The following is a 10,299-nucleotide window of genomic DNA, read 5'->3' as shown; positions in this document are numbered from 1 at the left end:
TCTCTCTCTCTCTCTCTTCATACTGCTGCAGTTCTCTTTGTGAACCCAAGATCTGATCTGATGGGGCACCTGGCTGCTTAAAAACCTCTCTGGGCTCCCCTATGCCCTCAGGCTAGTCCAGACTCCTTCTCCTGACACAGCAAGCCCTTCACCAACCTCTGTCCCCACCTCTGTCCCCACACTCACTCCCTGTCTTGTCCTCCCATGCATACTGGCTTCGCCCATGTTCACCTTCTCCCCACTTTCCAAACACGCAATTGTTTTTTTCTAACTATTTTCCTTACTGTGTCTGGCTGTTTTCTTCCTTCCCTTCTCCTTCCTGGAACCAAGTTTAAATTTCACCTCCTCTTAAGTCTTCTCTCAACTCCCTGAGACAGAGGGAGTTACTCCGCCCCACCTTACTGCCTCCTCCATGTTCCCACAGCATCATCGTGCTGGACTAAAGTCCATCTGCCTGGCCCCAGCTAATTGTGAGCTCCTTGAGGGAACCTATCCATCCTGGGCACACGATGGAATACCAACACGCAATTGCTGAATGAATAAGTAAGTGAGTGAGTGTGTTCAGTAGCTTCTCATTCTAAGCACAGGCTCCACCAGGAAGGATGTGGCGGGAGGAGACGCCCAGGTGGTAGTCGCAACACAGACCTCAAACTGGTGGTCAGATGCCAGCAGTCCAGGAACACTTGAAATCAGCATCCAGGGGACTTCACGAAAGCCACACAAACTGGCCCAGGATGAAGAGAACATTAAAATATCTTTTCCCTTTTCCTCCCACTCAGAAAAAACAAGCTTTCAGGGGGTGGGGGGGGGCGTTACTGTAACTTCAGCCATTACTTATTCTTTATTTCCTTGATTCCAAAATTGTGCCCTTCACAAAACTGCCTTGAGAAGCAAGTCCACAGAATTAAAACATTCATAATATTATATAAAACATATCAGAGCAGCAATTAAAGCAGCTTAAATTAATGTGTGAAAGGATAAATAGTAGCCTTCGGGTTGCCCCATGGGGTGAAGACCAGATGAGCTAAAGGGAAGATATTTTAATATATGTACATTTCGGGGAAACATGTGCTGGCAGACACAGGCCCAGAGAAGGCACAGAATCTTGTTGGGCTCAGAAGAGTATGCTGGAGGAAGAAAGAGAAAAGATGATTTATAGGGGGGATGGTGATATTTCCGAGCCCCATCAAAGGGGGGGGGCGGAACGATGAAGTGTTCGGTAATGAGAGTAAGGCAAAGGACAATCGAAAGAGTGGGGGCCCAGGATTTTGGCATCACAGAGAAAATGGCCTTTGTAGGAGAGTACGAGCCATAGGACCAGGTGAATGGGTAAGAAGTGTGCCTGGAGGTCAAGGCCACAGTACTGCCAAAGCCTGGTGACCAGGTGGTTCTAATATGCAAACCCGATTGTGTTGCTCCCAGGTTTGACACAGCCCCCCAGAGTCCCCATTCCTTGAGTTCACAAGGCCTCAAGGCCATGGGCTTCCTGGCCTGCATCTCTCAGTGGCCTTCTTGCCTTCAACGTGCTGCTCCAGGCTATGCTGTCAGCTCTGCCTAGAAAGCTCCTCTCCACTCTCCTTTCACTGGACCAACTCCTTCTCAAAGCTCAACTCAAGAGCCCCTTCCTCCTCTGGAAAACCCTCCCCAAAAGCCAACCTGGGGTGTGCACACCTAACTCCCATGCCCTCTCAAAACCTTGAGGCAGCTTACCTGAGCAAGACTCCAGGCCTACCACACTGTACTTTAATTATTCTGTTTACTCCTGAAACCGCTGTGCTGAGGCAACTCAACTTGGTCCGGCATAATAACGAAACTTCGTTCCCCTAATCTCCACCTTCCGTCATGCTGTGTCGAATTTCCCTTTTCCATCCCCTAATGACATCTTGGGCAGATTGCATTACTTTTGGATCACTTTCTGTTGGTAAACCTCCATCCTTGAAAGCTTTATTCTCACTCAATTTAAATCTCATTTTAGCTTTTCCTCTACTCATCCAAGGGTTGATTGAGCCAGGTCCCTGCCTGCTTGGATAAGGAGGTAGAGGGCAGCACATGGCCTGGCTGGGAGACATGCCCCTGCACCTTCCCCTGTGTTGAAATTGGGAGGATGGAGTGGGAACAGCTCTCTGCAATAGCCCTCTCTCTCTTGGTCAACCCTGTTTCTTCAGGGGGCACATGAATAAGTTTCTTGGGGACTTCCCCACTGCACAGTTCTCTGACAGGGGACATCCAGCTGAGGCTGAGCTTTCCTACCTTGCCCCAACACCAGGCTTCTGCCACAGGGGGGACCCTCTTGCTCAGCAGTCAGCATGCTTGGATGGAATAGCAGAAATCCTGGCTAACTACCGCAGGGTCTACTTGACCCAGAGAAACTCACACATCCTAGTCAGCTGCTCCACAGTGACCCCTCTCTCCCCTGCTCAGATAGGCAGAGGGGGACATCAGCAAATTCACTACCAAGTAGGCCCCTGTTGGGGAACAGCATCCTTGCATCTTTTCTTATAGTCACCCCTCAATCTCCATGAGAGACTCCCAATTAAAGTGCAGGGGGAGGGAATTGTCTTCTACTATAACATATAATCCTTAATAAAACCAAAGAAGTCCTCCCTCCCCAGGATTATTAGATGGGCAAGGAAAAAGAAAGTGATGTTTTGGCTAAGGGATCTAGGACCAGTTAGGCCCCTTTTAGCAAACTTTGGGGGGAAAGTATCTGCCTCTCATTTGGAATGCAAGGTACATAGCGCCTGTTGGCTTTGGCCATGGGCCATAGTGCCAATTCCTAAGTAACAGGGAACTCCCACTCAATAACCTTTGGACTGGATCATCTGTCTCTATTCTCCCTCCCTCCCTCTCCTTTCTCCCTCCTTCTCTCTGTCCCTCTCCACCCCCCACCCCACCCTGCCCTTCATCAGACCCTCTGGGAAAGCCAGCTGCCATGTCATGAAGACACCTAGTCTATAGAGAAGCCCACATGGCGAGGAATCAAAGCTTCTGTCCATGATCTGCATAAGAGAGTACAGAAGTGGGTCCTCCAGCCCTAGGGAAGCATCAGGTGCCTGCAGCCTCAGCTTATACCTTGACTGCAGTCTTGTGAAGGGTCCCTAACCAAAACCACCCCAGCGAAGCTGCTCCTGGATTCCTGACCCACAGACACTGTGAAATAATAAATGTTTGTCATTTCAAGTCAGTCAGTTTTAGGGTAATTTCTTACATAGTAATAGATCACTAATACAATCTCTAACTGACCCTGAACTTGAACATTATTCCCTCAAGGTTCAAAGTCTTGGGAAGGGACATCAAAGTGGCCATGCTTGGCTTACACCCCATCTTCTGGCTGCCAGGAGTTAGGAAGACGCATCTGTGTCCGCTTGGCCTCCTTGGTGGGTCCTGTCCCAGTCCCCATCACTGCCCTCAAGTAAAGACATTCAGACGCTGAGCAGCCAAAATCATCCATTTGCACTGCAGTTCCCTTCAGAACACTTACCATGAGCTGTAGTTCTCTGTGCAGGATGGTGTTTTTCTCCTTTCCCCTTCCTCCTCCTAAGTGTGGGCGCAACACCAGACCCCAAAACTAAAGGATGCAGAAACTCTCTTGGCCCAATAATACAGGAGAAATATCCTCAAAAGTCAAAAGCCTGATTGCCTTAAAAATGTCACACCCCGAGGAAAGACCTATGGGAAGGTAACTTCTCAGTGAATTGATGGGAAAATATATATACAAAGTTTGGAAATCAGGATTAAGAGATATAATCTTTCCATATAGCCAAAGCACAGTGAAAAAAATCAAACCTTTCCTGCTCAAAGTGTATGTATGAAACACACACTTTATGATAGCCCCCAAAAATATCCATGGTCCCATCCCAAAATTAAATCAATATTTTTATTTATACATATCACCTTTTTGCCCTTGTCCACATGTACCTTCATATTTTTCTTTCCCAGGGATTTCATAGATTTCCTGTTTTATATTCTCCTATAATATTCTACCATGTATTAGTTCCACTTTCGTATCTTTTTTTTTTTCATCTTTATACCTCCTTCCCCAAACAGCTTGGCAGGTATCCTCCTACCTATTTCATTTGCTCATTTCATAAGGAAAGGAATCTTTGTCATTTTTTTGTAATCACTTTTCTCACTTAACAATTGTTGAGTGAAAGTGAGACAAGAAGCTGTTTGTTAGGGCCAGGATGTTGTCTAGTCACAGTCTAGACTTTTTGTAGAAATCACTTCAGGTTAGTAAATACAGATCTGACACATTCTTCTTTTTTTTAATAACTGTGTAATATTCCACCACATGGACTTGTCACAATTGATTCAAGCATTCTTCTATTGCTATGCACTCAGCCTGCTTTCAAGTTTGAACCACTGCAAAGCATGCTGTGATAACACATATCCTTAGGCATTTGTGCTTTTGTTTCTATAGAATAAATTTCTACAGTGGAATTTCTGGGTCTGGATATTGTAAATGCTAACAGATATCTTCAAAATACTTTCCAAAAAAGCTTAGGAAATACCCATGTACAAAAGACCTTTACTTCGCATTCTCTCTGTCACGAGATGCTATCATTCATTTTAAAATTTGACAATTTGATGAAGAGAGACAGCTCATTGTTGCTTTAATTTACATGTTCCCAATTCTTAGTGAGATTGGGCGTCCTAGCAAATGTTTATTAACCATTTGGATTTCCTCTCTTATGAACTAACTTTGCCTATTTTTCTACTCAATTGTCTTTTTCTTATCAATTTCATTCTTTCATGTATTCATTCAACAAATATTCATTGATCACTTACTATGTGTCACACGTTAGGGTTATACCACTAACTAGACGAAATCCCAGCCCTAATGAATACCTCTTTGTCTGATATTGGTATTAACCCTTTACTTTGTCATCCATGTTGAAAATCAGCTCAGGTGTCTGATTGTAGCTCCAGGCTTTCCCGTCCACATTTTCTAGCAGACTGTTAATCATTATGGTTTCCGATTTTATGATGTGCAAACAACCTAATACTAAGCTCCACTAGCCATTAGTTTGTTAGATTAGAAAGAGCACTTAGTCCAATCTTCTATGTAGCACCTTGTTGATACCCCACTCTCATGCCCTCCGTATTCACTGTTCCCGTCCCTACTTCAAGTACCTGTGACCTTCCCCTGGGGGGTCTTTTATGGTCACAAGAGCATGTTTAGCTCTCTTGATGGGGGCAGGACAGAAGTGCTAGGGTTAATAATGCCCCTGGGAGCAGCCCTCTACCCATGATGGACAAGGAGTTGGCAGATGAAAACCCCAGTCTTCTCAGTCCTTAGTGCATTCTAGACTGTCTCCCAAGTCAAAATTAAGCCCCACTTGCCCACAGTGTAACCTGCTCATTAACCCGCCCTGCAATGGCTTCCTTCCTTTCCCTGTTTCACTTCCCCACTCCCCTATAGGTATAGTTCCTGGGGTCACCTCTCAAATAAACTAGTTGCACTCAAATCCTGTCTCAGTTCCTGTTTCTGAAAGACCCCAACAACTAAGACACTTTGATTTGCAAGTGATGAACTAGCAGCGGGAGACGGTGTGGCTTGGCTGATAGTAGTGTGGCCTCTGAAGTCAGAGGCCCAGGTCTAAAGCTCGGCTCCTGACTCTGTGGCCTTAACATATACGTTCTTAACCTCTGGCTCCTCCTTGGTAACACAGGCCTCCTAGCTCACATGGCTATTATAAGGATTAAATTAACTATGCAATTTTTATCATACTATCCAGCAAAAAGGGATATTAATAGTAGAAAACTGAGTCCTAGAGACTACCAGTAGCTCACCTAAGGTCATACGGGAACCTGGGACTCTTATGTGCCCTATCGGAAGGTTCTACTCTTCTATCTTCCTATGGGCCACGGGTGCTACAGTCATGGGGTTCCACTTGTACTGAGCTTAGAATACTGCTGGACTTGGAGGTGGAACTGGGTGGTTATCGGTGCTGGCCAGCAGAACTTTGTGCGACGATGACAGCATTCTATAGCTGCACCATCCAATATGGTAGCCACTAACTACATGTACCCATTAAACACTTGAAATGTGGTTAGTGCAACCAAGGAAGTGGATTTTTTAAATTTTATGTACTTGTAATAAATGTACAATCAATAGTCACATATGGCTAGTGGCTACCATATTAGACAGCTCAGGCCTAGAGAATGGGGGTTAAGCGATGACGGGAAGAATCTCTGAGTTCTTTTCTTCTCCCCCTATTCTCTCTTTCCTCCTGTCACCTCTCCTAGCCCCAGCTATTCAGTCCCCTCTTCATAGCAATCTTCTTTCTCTCCTTTGTACTAGCTAGGTTCTATGGAAGGAAACATCAGGGACTGTGACAACCATTGTACTTTTATACACCCGGCAAGGTGAAACAAATCCCTTTTGTGAGGCCCCATGTTGAAAGACAAGACGAATATCTGCTATAAATAAAGCTGAATAAAGATCCTTTTCTAAGTGGCTTCCATTGTTCCCTGTTCCTTTATAGTATTCATGCTGAGATAATTTCCAGCCTTCTCAGATCCTCAATAGTTATAAAACATACCATTGCCTCATTTTCATCTCATTAGATTTACAAGTCACAAGACCACTTTGATCCTTACCAAGTTCATCATTAATGGTTTCAAAATAATGATTCTTTCCGTTTCAGCAGGAGCCCAATACAGAACTTCCTTCTTGTGTATTCTTTTATCTCCTGCTTCCTACTTTTAATTCTCTGTCTGGATGATAGTGACTAATGAAGTTTCCCAAATGCTGGTGTGTATTCACATCCAGGAAGGTACTCCCTGCACCGCTCTATAACCCCACAGCAAAAGCACTCAGAGTAGTGATTTCTTTCCAAACCATCTAATGCTGACAGATGGCATGGAAAAGTCTTCTTGAGTCATATATCTGATCAACCATTAGCTCTCTTTCAGGCTACATTTCCATGGTACCTTTAATGAACTCCACAGGGCACAGTGGGACATGTGAGGTTTGGAGCCTGACAGACATGGGTTTGAATCCTGACTAGGTTGCTTAACTATGAGAAAAAAAAAAATAATAATTCATCCTCTTTGAATCTCAGTTTCCTAATCTGTAAAATGGAGGAATGGGATGCAGAGGTTTATTTTGCAGCGTAGTGGAAGGACTAAGAGAATTTCTATGGGAAGCAGGATATTGAAGTCATTAAAAAGCATGGATTCCACCACTAGTCTACTGCTCTGTGACCTTGGGTAATTTTCCCACCTCTCTGAGCCTCAATTTTCTCATCTACAAAGTGGGTATAGTAATAATACCTACCTCTTGGGTGTTGAGAGGATTAAATAAGGATCAAGTCCTCAGACAGTGACTGACTCAAAAAAAGCATTCCCCTCTTAGTATTCCCTGAAAGAGAGCTTCTCATCCTGGTTCTTGATGACTTTCTTTAAAGTAGGATTCTTAGGTTTTTTTAAAGCTGTGGACTCCTCTGACCATCTAGAGAAGCCTATGGACCCTTCACGGAAACATGCTTGTATATACATGAAATATGATGAGTTACAAAGAAAACTAATTACATTGAGATATAGTCACCAAAATATTTAAAAGACAAATGTGTGATAGAACACGATTCTTGTATGTGCTTCTTTATTAATGGAGTAAATAATAAGATATAGTGGCAAGTCTAAAATTTCCATAACTTTAGACTAATGATGAGTGCAGGCAATTCAAGATACCTGCAATGACTGTGATATGAAATATCTGTGCTTTCCGTTGAAGACGATGTAACAGGCTCTGCTTACCCTGTTTGCTGCTTGCATTCACCATGGAAAGAAAGGCTTAATTTCAGTTAGAGGTAAATGAAAATAAGTAGGTTTTTCCCATTCAATTTCATGACCCTCCAGGTTAAGGGCCCCTGCTTTGTAAAATATTTAGCACCCCTTTATCCTCAGCTGTGGTTCCAAAGTCACAGATGAAGCGGTAACCCAAAAGTTCTCCTCACATCTCATTACATGGCCTCTGACTGGGAAAGTAATTTCAAGATGGAAGAGCATAGCCCTACAAGAGTGTGCAATAGGCTACAAACTACTTCCAGCTAGTGCTTAGTGAGCGGTACCTACCCGGTACTGTTCTAAGTGCTTTACATATATTAATCCGCAACAGTCACAATAATCCTTTGAGGTAGGTCCTATTACCATTTCTGTTTTACAAAAGAGAAAACTGAGGCACAGAGAGGTTAGGTGGAGCCAGGATTTGGACCCACGAAATCTGAATCCATAGTCTGTGCTCCTAGCTACCTTATTATACAATCTCTCTCTACTCTGAGTGTGGAGGGGGGGTGAGATTTTTAACTAAAACCTCAGGATGAATAGGTGTTAAAGAGGTGACAGGGAAGGGTGGAGATGTACTAAAGCGGCTAGGAGAGTATTTTAAGCAGAGGGAATGGGAAGTACAAAGACCCTGGGGTGGAAAGAATATGGTGAATGTAGGCCCCAAAAGAATACCAATGGGGCTGCAGGTTGGAAAGCAAGAGGGACAATGGCATAAAATAAGGCTGGACAGCAGGAAGCTTCCAGGTCTTGCAAGATCTTGAAAGCAGCTTTATCATTATCCTCAGTATAATACAATGGGGAGTGCCAAACAGATTTTTTACATAAAAATATCGCTCTAGCTACAGAAGAGAAAGAATTGGAGGGGAGAAAAAGTGGAAGCAAGGAGCCAAGTTTGGAGGTAAGGTAGAGGTGATGATTGCTTGGCCTAGGTGGTGGCCAGGGGGACATAGAGAAGAGGAACATTTGAGAAAGATCTGGGGAAAAGGATCTGGTGCACTGGATGTGCGGGAGAGGGGTAACTCTGTGGCAGACTGTGTTTCTCAAAGATGGCCACAGCTGTATCTTCCATTCACCCACTCTCCTTGCAGTGGGACCATGCTATTCCTCCCATTGAGAGGTGGAGCCTACAAGTGTGTTCCCTCCCTTTGAATCTGGTCCAGTTATGTGACTTCTGAGGCTATGTCATCGAAGGCAATACATCTGCCTGGTGCTTTGAGCCACTCTCTCAGAGCCCTGAGCTCCACGCAAGCAGCACAACTGCTCCGAGGCTGCCATGCTGTGAGGAAGCCCAAGCTAACCCATGCAGAGATCACGGAGAGGCCCTGAGACTATGTGGAGAAAGAAAAATGTCCAGCCAGCCTCCAGCTGCACCAGCCCCCTGCTGTTCCACTGCAGCTACTATCTGACTAACTCTGTGCCAGACCTGCTCAACTGAGCCCTTTCCTCATTCCTGATTCCCAGAAACTATGAACAAGAATAAAATAGTTGTTTTATGTCCCTAAGTTTTGAATCTGGAAGACTTATCTTTCAGATTGTGTCTCTCTACTGACTCAGCTGGTTATCCAGTTTTAACCCTCATAAAAGACATTTAACATTCTCAGTTTGGGTTATTTGTGAGTGATTCTGAAACATGGTAAATGGCTTTTAGGTATGTTATCGCTGCAGTTTTAATTACCTAGCTCAGTGGTAGGTAATTAAAACTCACTGGGAGAGCTTTAAAAAAAAAATACAGGTTCTCAAGTCCTACCCTAGACTCACTGAATCAGAATCTCTAGGAAACAGTGGCCCATTGACTCAGCGGACCTATCTTATTCTCTGATATTATCCTCTACCATTGTTATGATTATTATACTTATGTTCTATGTCTATACCCCAACTTATGTAGGTAAATTAGGAAATGGCTCCTTTGAGAATTTCAAGGGAAGGCGATTATTACTCAGACTGCCCTGGTCATCTGAGTAGCACAAACAAGATTCACTTACCTACATCAAAGGTAATTCTCTTTAAACGTTTTCATGAGTATATTTCACATGACTCTGGAAATAACTAAATAGGTCCCATCCAGAGTAACTATGACTGAAACAGTGTGAATTGCTCCAAAAAGAAACAGCGATATTATGGAAGCAATGAATAGCCTTGAATTTAATCCTCAAAAAAAAAAGGAATGTTAGGGCCAGCCGAGTGGCGCGATGGTGAAGAGCTGGTTTGGGACCACAGAGGGCCCCAGTTCGAATCCCACATATGAGGGCCAGTGACACTGCCCTCTACGGCTAAGATGCTGAACAACAGCTCAACCTGGAGCTGGGCTGCTGTGAGTCACTGGCGACAGCATTGGCTGCAGCCCCTGTGGCAGTGGGTTGCCATGGGCTACCGTGTGTAGCCAGCAGCCAGCGTGAGCGGCCAGCAGCTGCCATGAGTGGCCGTCCAGAAGCCGGCGACTGATCTGCCTCACCCGGGAAGAGCACAATGATGGTGCCAACTTGGGCCAGTGAAGCAACATCCTCCACA

Source organism: Hipposideros armiger, unplaced genomic scaffold (assembly GCF_001890085.2).
Source record: "Hipposideros armiger isolate ML-2016 unplaced genomic scaffold, ASM189008v1 scaffold_31, whole genome shotgun sequence".
NCBI classification, from domain to species: Eukaryota; Metazoa; Chordata; class Mammalia; order Chiroptera; family Hipposideridae; genus Hipposideros; species Hipposideros armiger.
Note: the sequence above shows the minus strand (reverse complement) of the source record.